We start from the raw sequence: 10,428 nt of genomic DNA, 5'->3' as shown, positions 1-10,428 counted from the left end.
TTCTTTTTGCATCACTTTCTCAAATTTAAAATGTTTTAAAATCATAAAAGGTATATTTAAAGATTTGAGACACGTGGAAATACTGCTCAAGAAAACTGTCATTAAAATATTCAGTAAATTCAAAGCCTCCATAGTTACATCTATTACGTAATTACAGGGGCTCTGATGTTAAGCTGGTCTGAAGCTAGGAACCAAAAAAAATTTTTTTTTCCCCTCTAAGAGATATTATCTAGGGCTTCATTTTCACCTAAATGTTCTAGGAAATGTAGATCAAGAGGGTCCTCAATAATAAGAGGAGGTGGAGGGGGCAGGAGTGGGGCCACTTGATTCAGCACCTGGGACAGTGGCTGCCGCAGACTTGCCCCACGGAGGCTGCAGGGGTTTCTGGGATAGAGTCCTACTCTCAGAGTCTTTCAGGGACCAGACGACTTACTGGTGGCAAAGTAAGAAAGAAATCCTGTAACATGAAATGAGTAAATATTTAATATATTTTAAGCTGAAAATTGCATATGTTTTTCTTTGCCTTCAGAGCTCTTATTTAAAATGTTTTTCTCCCCTCCCAAATGATACCTTGTCATTGAAGAAAATAAAAAATAAGAATTAAAAGTCTTATCTATAATTGAAACATGTCAAAGTAATCACCATTTATATGCTCTCACATATACTGCCAAATTTAGTTTTATATGTAATAATTATACAAGTAAAATTTGATTTTACATATAAGTGTATTACATTTACATGTAATAGCCTTTTAAAATGCTATTTTACTAACAAGCACATGGAAATATGTTAAACATCATTAGTCGTTAGGGAAATGCAAGTCAATGCTACAGTGGGATACCACTTCACATGTTAGTCACTCAGTCATGTCTGACTCTTTGTGACCCCATGGACTGCAATCTCTGTTCATGGAATTTCCCAGGCAAGAATACTGGAGTAGGTTGCCATAACCTTTCCCAGAGGATCTTCCTGGTCCAGGGATCGAACCCGGGTCTCATGCCTTGCAGGCAGATTCTTTACCATCTGAGCTACCAGACAAGTCCTAATAGGATGGTAAGAATATAAAAAAATGGAGGACAAGTGTTGGCGAAGATGTGGGGTAATTGGAATCCTCATTCATTGTTGCTGAGAATGTAAAATGGTGCAACCACTGTGGAAAACAGCATGGTATTTCCTCAGTAAATTTTTTTTTTCTTTTTAAAATTATTTTATTTTTCCTCAGTAAATTAAACCTACAATTATCATATGATTCAGCCATCTCATGCCTAAGTATGCACAAAGACTTGAAAATATGTGTTCAAACAAAAAACTTCTACATGACTCTCTGTAGTGGCACTATCCACAACTGCCAAAAGTTGGATATTTGGGAAACAACTCAAGTATACATTAACAGATGGATAAATAAACAAAATGAGGTGTATCCATAACAAGGAATATTATTGGGTCATAAAAAGGAATGAAGCACTGATACATGCTACAACATGAATGAACTTTGAAAACATTATGCTAAATGAAAGGAACTGGATACAAAATGTCATCTATTGCATAATTCCATGTATATGAAATGTGAAGAATGGGTAAATCCATAGAGATAGATCCAGGAGCTGGAGGGTGGAGGAGAAAATGGAGAGTGACTGCTACTAGGTATAAAGTTTCTTTTTCAGATGACAAAAATATCTTGGAACTAGTAGAAGTGTTGACTGCACAACACTGTGAGTGTCCTAGATGCATGGACTCAAAACACTTTGTAATGGTCGCAATGGTAAATTTTATGCTGTGTGAATTTTGCCACAAGAAAAAAATGCCATTTTACCATACATGTCTCTTGTTAATCTGGACTTTTCATATAATAATATATTGGGAACATCCTTCCACAACATACAGTCATCATCTTGGGGGTCTTTAGAATCTTTAAGTGTTACGTGTTTAAGCCACTGTTTGTTTTTGTAATGGCATTATGTTAGAAAATAATTCAGTTTGTCTCACTTTATGCACCTTGATGACTTGAAATATCACTACCAATTACATATTGAGTTACTCTTAATCACAAAATTTTGAGTGTAGAAATTTTATTGTTTAGCAATAGATACACATACATTTATGTTGGTGTGGTTAAACACTTTTTATGCAACACATAGGGGGCTTCATAACACTACAGACACTGATGTTTTTGGTCCTATTAACAGAGGTGGACCACTGGAAGGAAGAAGGTGATGACACTTCAGCTCCCCCAGGTGAACACTGATTTCATCCTCACACCAGTCTTATGGATTGGAGAAATTAACTCACTTGCTCAAGGTCACTCGATTGATGAGTGGTGGAGTGAGGGTGCATTTTATCAGCGTGGCTTCAGTGGTCATGCCTAACCTTCTAAGGAAGTGAAGTGATTTTTACTGTGTCTCAGCCCCAGTTGTGTCATATTACCCGGAGAACCCGTGCAGGCTTACAAGATGAGACTCTTTGATGAGTGGTGTCCAAAATTTTAAATTTAATATTTTTGACAGGGAATTCATTCACTCATGTAGAAAATAGGATGCACAATGAAAAATATTGGTCTCCCTATATCCTTTGTTGGATACCAGGCCAGAAGAAGTTGGGTCACTACTGGCTTGTGCTCCGTGGCTCCACCCACAGCCAAAGTCCACCCTCAGCTGTCAGGATCAGCTCTGGTTTCCTAAGTGACTCCTTGTCTGGCAGGACGCGCAAGCACAGCAGGGTGAGCGCCAGGACCACCCTCATCTCGGTCATGGTGAATGTCTGCTTGATTCAGTTCCTGTGGGTGAGAGTGGGGGCTCTGACTGCACCATCATTCCGGCCTCATTGCACCTGGAATCTGGCCTGCAACCCCCGTCCATGACTGCAGAGGTAGAGCCCAATTGTGCCCGGGATCCCTCCGTGGGCTTGAATATGAACCTGGCCGCTGCTCTGGTCCTGAACTCAGACCAGCAAACAGGGAAATGGGGCTCTCAGCACACCACACACCCCCTTTGGGCCCACCACCATTCCCAGACTCTTACCCATTATGTCCAAGGGAGTGGAAGGGGGAGAGCCAGAACTCTATCTTTGTTTTCCCCACTCCTCTGCCCCACAGTTATGCCAGGAATCTAAGTCCCAGATCCGCACCCCCCCCCCCAACAAATCCTTACCTCAGATGCCCACTACCCTCACGTGGGCCCTGAAAAGAAGGGACCAAAGGCCAGAGGTGACCTCCCCTTGCTGTTTTCTGGCATGAAGCAGAAGGGGCCATAGACCTGGGGACAAGAAAAGACAGGGCTACTGTGTGGGATCTCCCAGGCTGTCCATCCTTAGAGAGGCAGATGTGTGTATAATGGAGGGAGGTGATGTCTGCTATGCAAGTCAGAACTCTTTGCCCTTCCTTGCATCCCCCATGGGGAGAGGGGGGGCAGCACCTCAGGGTCTGGCCACACAGATGGGTTATGGTGGGTCCTGAAAATATTGATGAAACAGATAACACCTGTGGAAGAAGAGGGGCCAGTTAGGACTAAGTCTAACCTGCTGATGAGCCCCTCTTTCTCACCAGGAACCTCTTCCCCTAGTCATTAGGGTACCTTTGGGGATGACCCAGCCATCTGGAAGCACAATGTCCTGGGTACAGCAGCAGGAGATGATCATGACTGGGGGGTGCAGCCACAGACTCTCCTTGATGCACATGGTCAGGAAGGGCAGTAGGGTAAGGCCATCCCTAAGGAAACCATATGACATCCAGGGAGCAAAAGCAGAGGCCCTCCAACCTTCCTACTGCCCTATAAGATCCCCTCTGCCTATAACAAAATAACAGATGGACCAAATAGCTCCAAACTCATTATGTTGTATACATTAAATATGTACAGCCTTTTCTTTGTCTATCACACTTCAATAAAATGGTTCTTAGAAAGAAAGAAAAGTAGTGCCACAGAAGTACCAGACAAAATTTACTTACATATTTTTAGAAGCCTTTCTGAGAAAAACTACAAAAATCCAACAATAAAAATATTTACAAAATTGTATAAAATCAAAACATTCTGTGTGGCAAGACTGCAAAATCAAAAGACAAATGCATAAGAAACACAAGAAGCAGATTCAATATTTATTTTCATTTGTTATGGCACTAGACATACTAGCTAATGCAATTAGACAGGGGGAAAAGAGTAATATCATTCGAAACATGGGGAAAATGTGTCATTTTTCACACATAGTGATTTTATACTTAGAAGAGAAGAGAAATCACTGGAAAACTTTCATAAACGTTGAAGGTAAGATCCAGTAACAGGGATGAATTCTTTTTTTAAAAAAAATTTCTTTCCTTTTGTGTAGTGATTTAAACAGATGATACAGTTAACATAGTTCAAAGTTGGAACAATGCAAAACATCACCCCTATGGCCCAACAGCACTCATTTCTCCTCACAGTTTGCCTAGTGGTTATTTTTATGTATCTTCCTAGAGGCATTTAAACAAAAACTTTTTATTTTGTATTGGGGTATACAATGTGAACAATGTTGTGGTGTGATAGTTTCAGGTGTACAGCAAAGGGACTCAGCCATACATATTCATGCATCAGTTCTCCCCCAAATTCCCTCCCATCCAGGCTGTCACATAACATTGAGGAGAGTTCCATGTGCTACACAGTAGACCATTGTGTATTGTCCATTTTAAACATGGTAGTGTGTACATGTCCATCTTAAACTCCCTAACTATCCTTCTCCCCCATCCTTCCCCCTGGCAACCATAAGTTCATCCTTTAAGTCTGTGAGTCTATTTTTGTTTTGTAATTAAACTCACTTGTATAATTTCTTTTTAGATTCCACGCATAAAGGATGTCATATATTTCTCCTTTTGTTTGACTTACTTTTGTCAGTATGACAATCTCTAGGTCCATCCATGTTGCTGCAAATGGCATTTTTTACTCTTTTTAATGGCTGAGTAATACTCCATTGTATATATCAAAAACTCTGTTTCATTGAAAATTATATAGTAGCATACTCTATACTATATAGCATATCAATGTCTTATTGTACACCCTCTGGGATTTATGACATGATACAGCCTTCTTATTGTGGAGCTGTAATATAACTTCCTATAGTTTCCTCTAGAGCCTTTCAGTTCAGTTCAGTTCAGTTCAGTTGCTCAGTCGTGTCCGACTCCCTGTGACCCCATGAACTACAGCACGCCAGGCCTTCCTGTCCATCACCAACTCCTGGAGTTCAGCCAAACTCATGTCCATTGAGGCAGTGATGCCATCCAGCCATCTCATCCTCTGTCGTCCCCTTCTCCTCCTCCCAGCATCAGGGTCTTTTCCAATGAGCCAACTCTTCGCATGAGGTGGCCAAAGTACTGGAGTTTCAGCTTCAACATCAGTCCTTCCAATGAACACCCAAGACTGATCTCCTTTAGGGTGGACTGGTTGGATCTCCTTGCAGTCCAAGGGACTCTCAAGAGTCTTCTCCAACACCACAGTTCAAAAGCTTCAATTCTTCGGTGCTCAGCTTTCTTCACAGTCCAACTCTCACATTAATACATGACCACTGGAAAAACCATAGCCTTGATTAGACGGACCTTTGCTGGCAAAGTAATGTCTCTGCTTTTTAGTGTACTATCTAGGTTGGTCATAACTCCTTCCAAGGAGTAAGCGTCTTTTAATTTCGTGGCTTCAATCACCATCTGCAGTGATTTTGGAGCTACCCAAAATAGAGCCTTTAAGACTCCCTTATTACATATTTTAAGTCTTTGATTTGTGTAGATGTTATTTTCTTGACAGACGTGAGAAGCAGGTTGAATTAACTTTTTAGCCATGTAATTTCCCTGTTGTTGCAAAAGTTTATATTATTAAGATGATCTTTATTTCTCCTATTGATATATGACTCCATATTTATCAGTTACTAAGTTCACTGAGCAAGAAATTGATATCCATAAATTATTAATTTTTGTATTAGAAAAAATAGAAAAGATGATGATATAAAATACATGGATTAAATTTAATAAGAAATGTGAATGTCTGTATTCAAAATGAACTTGTAAATGTTTCTCAATCCAGATAGACCATATTATTCACCATAGCAACAAGAGTACCTAAGGATTTATTTAGCAAAAGCTGCTCAAGATCTCTATGCTAGAATTGTAGACTCTACTAAAAGACCAAGTATTATTTTACTATCCAGAATTGTATATCTGCTTCACACTCTGGGACAGTGTATTAACATTATGAAGTAATCTATGCTCCACAGGTCAATCATATATCAATCCCCTCCTTTCCTCCTTTACCTCTCCATCTCTCTCCCTCTCTGCCTCCATCTCTTCATTTTTGATCAGCTACCTTGTTGCCCTTACCTCAAATGCACCCACCTCTCTACTGATCAACTTTCAGGGTCTGAGATGAGGCATTTTATTTTCTACCCTCTACTTTGTCTGTCTTACTCTAAACTGAGGCTTTGTCCATGTATACAGGGAGTTTCTTGACGCTAGCTCTGCCCATTTATACAGGAAATTTCTTGACTATTCCTCCATGAGACTAGGAGATCCTGGAAGGCAAAGGCCAGGTCTAGGTTCTTCCTGAGTCTCCAGGACACAGAATGGCTGAGAAGAATTGGAGATGTCACAGAACTGAGAAGAGGGAAGAAGTGTGCCAGTGTTTGTTGAATGGGGACTGGATGGAGGAAGATGCAGGTATTCCTGGACAGGTTTTGAATGACTTTAGTTCCTAAGAGTTCCATGTGAAACCTGGACTAAATAATATGAGGAATTAGGGAGCAGGATATGAAGAAACACTCAGGGAGTGGAGATGTTTGAAAACATGTAATTTTAGAGAGAAAAGTAAGAGAGCAGAGGGAAATTTCACTTAGTGAATATGTGCTAAGTGGTATCATCTACCCTCACACATTGTCACTAATTACTTCAGAAATCCAGGTCTTTCTGTTTCAAAAGCCTGCAAACTTCCTCCTTCTATACATGCTGTGTAGCAGACCTTGTCTCTGGGTCTTCCCATGAAGAAATAGTGACAGAATCTACAAAAAGATTTTTTCTCTTCCCCAGCCAGGGAGCAGAGCCAGAGAGAGGGACTCAGAAAAATGCCATGAGGACTTGAATTCACCATTCAATCTCTTTAGGCTCATGGTCCTTCAGGAGCTCTTGCACCTCCTGCCAGCAACGCTCCCAATGTTCTGGGCACTTTGCAAGGTTGTACAGGATTCAGAAGAGGCCGCTGGCTATGGTGTCATGGCCTGAGGGGTAGCCAGACATGCTTGGGTCCCTGGGCTACTTCAGCACCAGAGGGTGGACAGCACCCTAACAGAAAGGACCATGGGGAGGATGGAGAGGCATGGGGGATGGTTCAGGGTCTCCACACCTAGTCCCTGCAATGGAGGGACCCATGCTCCCCTCTGTAGTCCCACACTAGGACCCTCACTCTCAAACATGAAGGTGTCAGCTTCAGCTCAGATATCTTCATCTGACAGTCCTTTCCCATCTTCATCCTGGAGAGAAAGCAAGATCCCCAGATTCACACTAGTTCTGAGGGTCCCTAAGCCTAAACTGAGACAATCTCTGAAACTCCATTATCCATACAGAAACTCAAGCCCACTCTGAAATGCTAGATTGCCTGTGCACTCTATCACCAGAGGACCCATCCAGAGATCTCCTTGACTTCCTTGCCTCCTGTGTCATCCATGGTAAAGAGAATCAAAGATTCATAGAAATTTTCATGTTTATACATAATGTAACCTAGGTTACAGGATGATTAAATGACAACTTGCCACGGAAGCTAGAGTTTAAACATTGTCCCAAAGCCATTTGCTCACAGGCTAGGATAGTAAATCCAGAGATTCTTTAGTCTCTTGGAGATAAGGGATGGGTTAGAAACCTATGGAACCTATAAACTTTGTCTTCTCACTGATAAGGATTTGCTTAAGTTCCAGAACAACCTCTCTCCTTCCCTCCCCTCCCATTCCTCTCTCTCCATCTCTCTCTCCCCTTTTTATCTTTCCTTTCCCCTCACTCCCTAAAGTGAAAGTGAAAGTCTTTCAGTCATGTCCAACTCTTTGCAACCCCATGGACTGTCAAGTCTTTGCAACCCCATGGACTATACAGTCCATGGAATTCTCCAGGCCAGAATACTGGAGTGGGTAGACTTTCCCTTCTCTAGGGGAACTTCCCAACCCAGGGATCGAACGCTGGGTCTCCCACATTTCAGGCAGATTCTTTACCAGCTGAGCCACAAGGGAAGCCCCTCACCCGCTAGGGTGAAGGGAAAGGGGATGAAGGGAAGAAGGAGAAGATATATCAGCTGTTCTATATAAGTTCCAAACTTCAAAATCCAGAGGTACCTGTTCTGTGATGCAATCATGGTTGAATGTACAGGTAAAAGCATCATGGTGCCCTCAAAGGAATTTGGGGATGGAACCAGAGCTACAACTCTACTCTGACTACTGTTTCTACTATGAGAAATAAATGTGCTGCTCTGATCCAGGCTTCCTTCTCTCTATGTGTGTGTATGTGTGTGTGTGTGTGTGTGTGTGTGTACACACCCATATATGTGTATATCTATGTATGCATGCATGCTTAGTTGGGTTTCCCTGGTGGCTCAGAGGTTAAAGCGTCTGCCTCCAATGCGGGAGACCCAGGTTCGATCCCTGGGTCGGGAAGATCCCCTGGAGAAGGAAATGGTAATCCACTCCAGTATTCTTGCTTGGAGAATCCCATGGATGGAGGAGCCTGGTAGTCCACGGGGTCGCAAAGAGTTGGACACGACTGAGCGACTTCACTCACTCACTCACTCACTCACTCATGCATGCTCAGCCACACAGTCATGTTCAACTCTTTGTGACCCCATGCACTGTAGCCCACCAGGCTCCTCTGTCCATGGGATTATCCTGGCAAGAATACTGGAGTGGGTTGCCATTTCCTCCTCCAGGGGATCTTCCTGACCCAGGGATTGAACCCACGCCTCCTGCAGCTCCTGCATTGCAGGTGGATTCTTTACCACTGAGCCATGTGGGAAGACCATGTATGAATGTATGTGTACATATATATACATGTGTGTATATATATATACAGTCTACCTCTGTGGTAGATAACTTATTAGCTTGGGAGTAGAGTAAAATCTCAGACCTTCTCAATTTCAGACTTAGCACTCCCCTGCAGACCATTTTCACATGGTCATGTCTAAAACTTATCCATGACCCATTCCTCCCTTCCTCAACACTTCCTTTGGCTCTCCAGTACCCTATGCATCCCATCCAAGATCTCTGATCAGTTCAAAGTTCTTTCTACTTCTTGAACTCAGATCCCACAGCAGCTTACCTTGGTCAGCAGGAGCACATCAATGAAGTCCAAAGTCTTGGTCTTCACCTTGACCTTGAGGAAATCATCAACACTCTCACTGAGGAGGGGCCAGCGCTGCTTCTGGATGACCACATCTGTGCAGCCGTGCACAAGGGCAAGTCCTGCAGAAGCACAGCCCATCTGGGGTAAGGAAGCCCAGGAAGTCCATGTGCAGGAAGATCTGCTGGTTCCCCTTTGCCACAAGCGCACTGAGCTCCAAGAAGGTGGCAATATATTCACTGGGCTTCCTGAAGGATGAGAGCATGAAGGGAAGCCACCACTTAAAACACCGGAAGCCCAGAAGCTGGGGGCCTACCTCCCTTCAGGAAGCTGAGGCTCCAGAAACAGATGGTTCACAGATACAGTGTGGGGATGAGCCAGGGGATGTGACTGTTCAGACTCTTCTCAATGCACATCCCATCTTCATGAACTGACTCTATTCTCCAGGCACCTAGAGCACAGCTTAGACATCAGGCTTCTCTCCTTTCTTTCTCTCCTAGTATCTGTCTGCTTCTCCTTCCCCATACTTGTCCGCTTGGCTCAGACCTTATCCTTTCCCAGCTGGTTAATGAGGACAATGGCTTCCTTAGTCTCCTTACATCCAGTTGTCAATATCATCCAGTGTCTGCATTGTGGTCAGTCTTCTCTCCAGTCAGATGTCCAAGCTCAGCTTTGACCTCGACCCTCATCTGCTCATACACCTTCTATGGCTCCTAGGAAACCTCAGATCTAGTTCATATCCTCTGTCTGACTTCAGAATGTCCTTAAGACTTTCCTTCCACCCCATACCCAAATTGTCTCCTTAGTGTTGCACATACTTTGCTCATTCTAACCTCCTAGCATTTATTAAACAGTTCTGCCTACCTGTATGGTTTGCTGTTTCTCGTTCCCTTTTCCTGTCTTTCAATGTCCAGTTTGACCCATCTCCTCCAGGAAGACCTTTCTGATCGTCCACTTCAGTCTCACTCATTTACACCTTTGGGTCTAGGGCTCATCTTACCAGGCCCTGGGCTGAGCATTCACTCCTGGCAATTACTGTTGAAACTGAAGACACCTTTCTGCAGACTGTCCAGGGTCATGAGGCTGATGCGTTCAAACATGTCCAGATGGGTGTG

The 10,428-nt window shown here is 43.0% G+C and overlaps 1 non-coding gene and 1 pseudogene across 1 annotated transcript; one reads left to right on the top strand and one right to left on the bottom strand.

The window, feature by feature from the left end:
- Positions 1-2,601: 2,601 nt before the first annotated feature.
- Positions 2,602-10,428, bottom strand: LOC106990676 (prostaglandin E2 omega-hydroxylase CYP4F21-like; annotated as a pseudogene).
- TRNAW-CCA (transfer RNA tryptophan (anticodon CCA)) lies at positions 8,563-8,634 on the top strand. The gene has a single exon. It is a non-coding gene; the product is annotated as a tRNA-Trp (tRNA).

Source organism: Ovis aries, chromosome 5, assembly GCF_016772045.2.
Source record: "Ovis aries strain OAR_USU_Benz2616 breed Rambouillet chromosome 5, ARS-UI_Ramb_v3.0, whole genome shotgun sequence".
Classification (NCBI taxonomy): domain Eukaryota; kingdom Metazoa; phylum Chordata; class Mammalia; order Artiodactyla; family Bovidae; genus Ovis; species Ovis aries.
The sequence above is the reverse complement of the archived record's forward strand: the minus strand, read 5'-3'. Positions and strand labels throughout refer to the sequence as shown.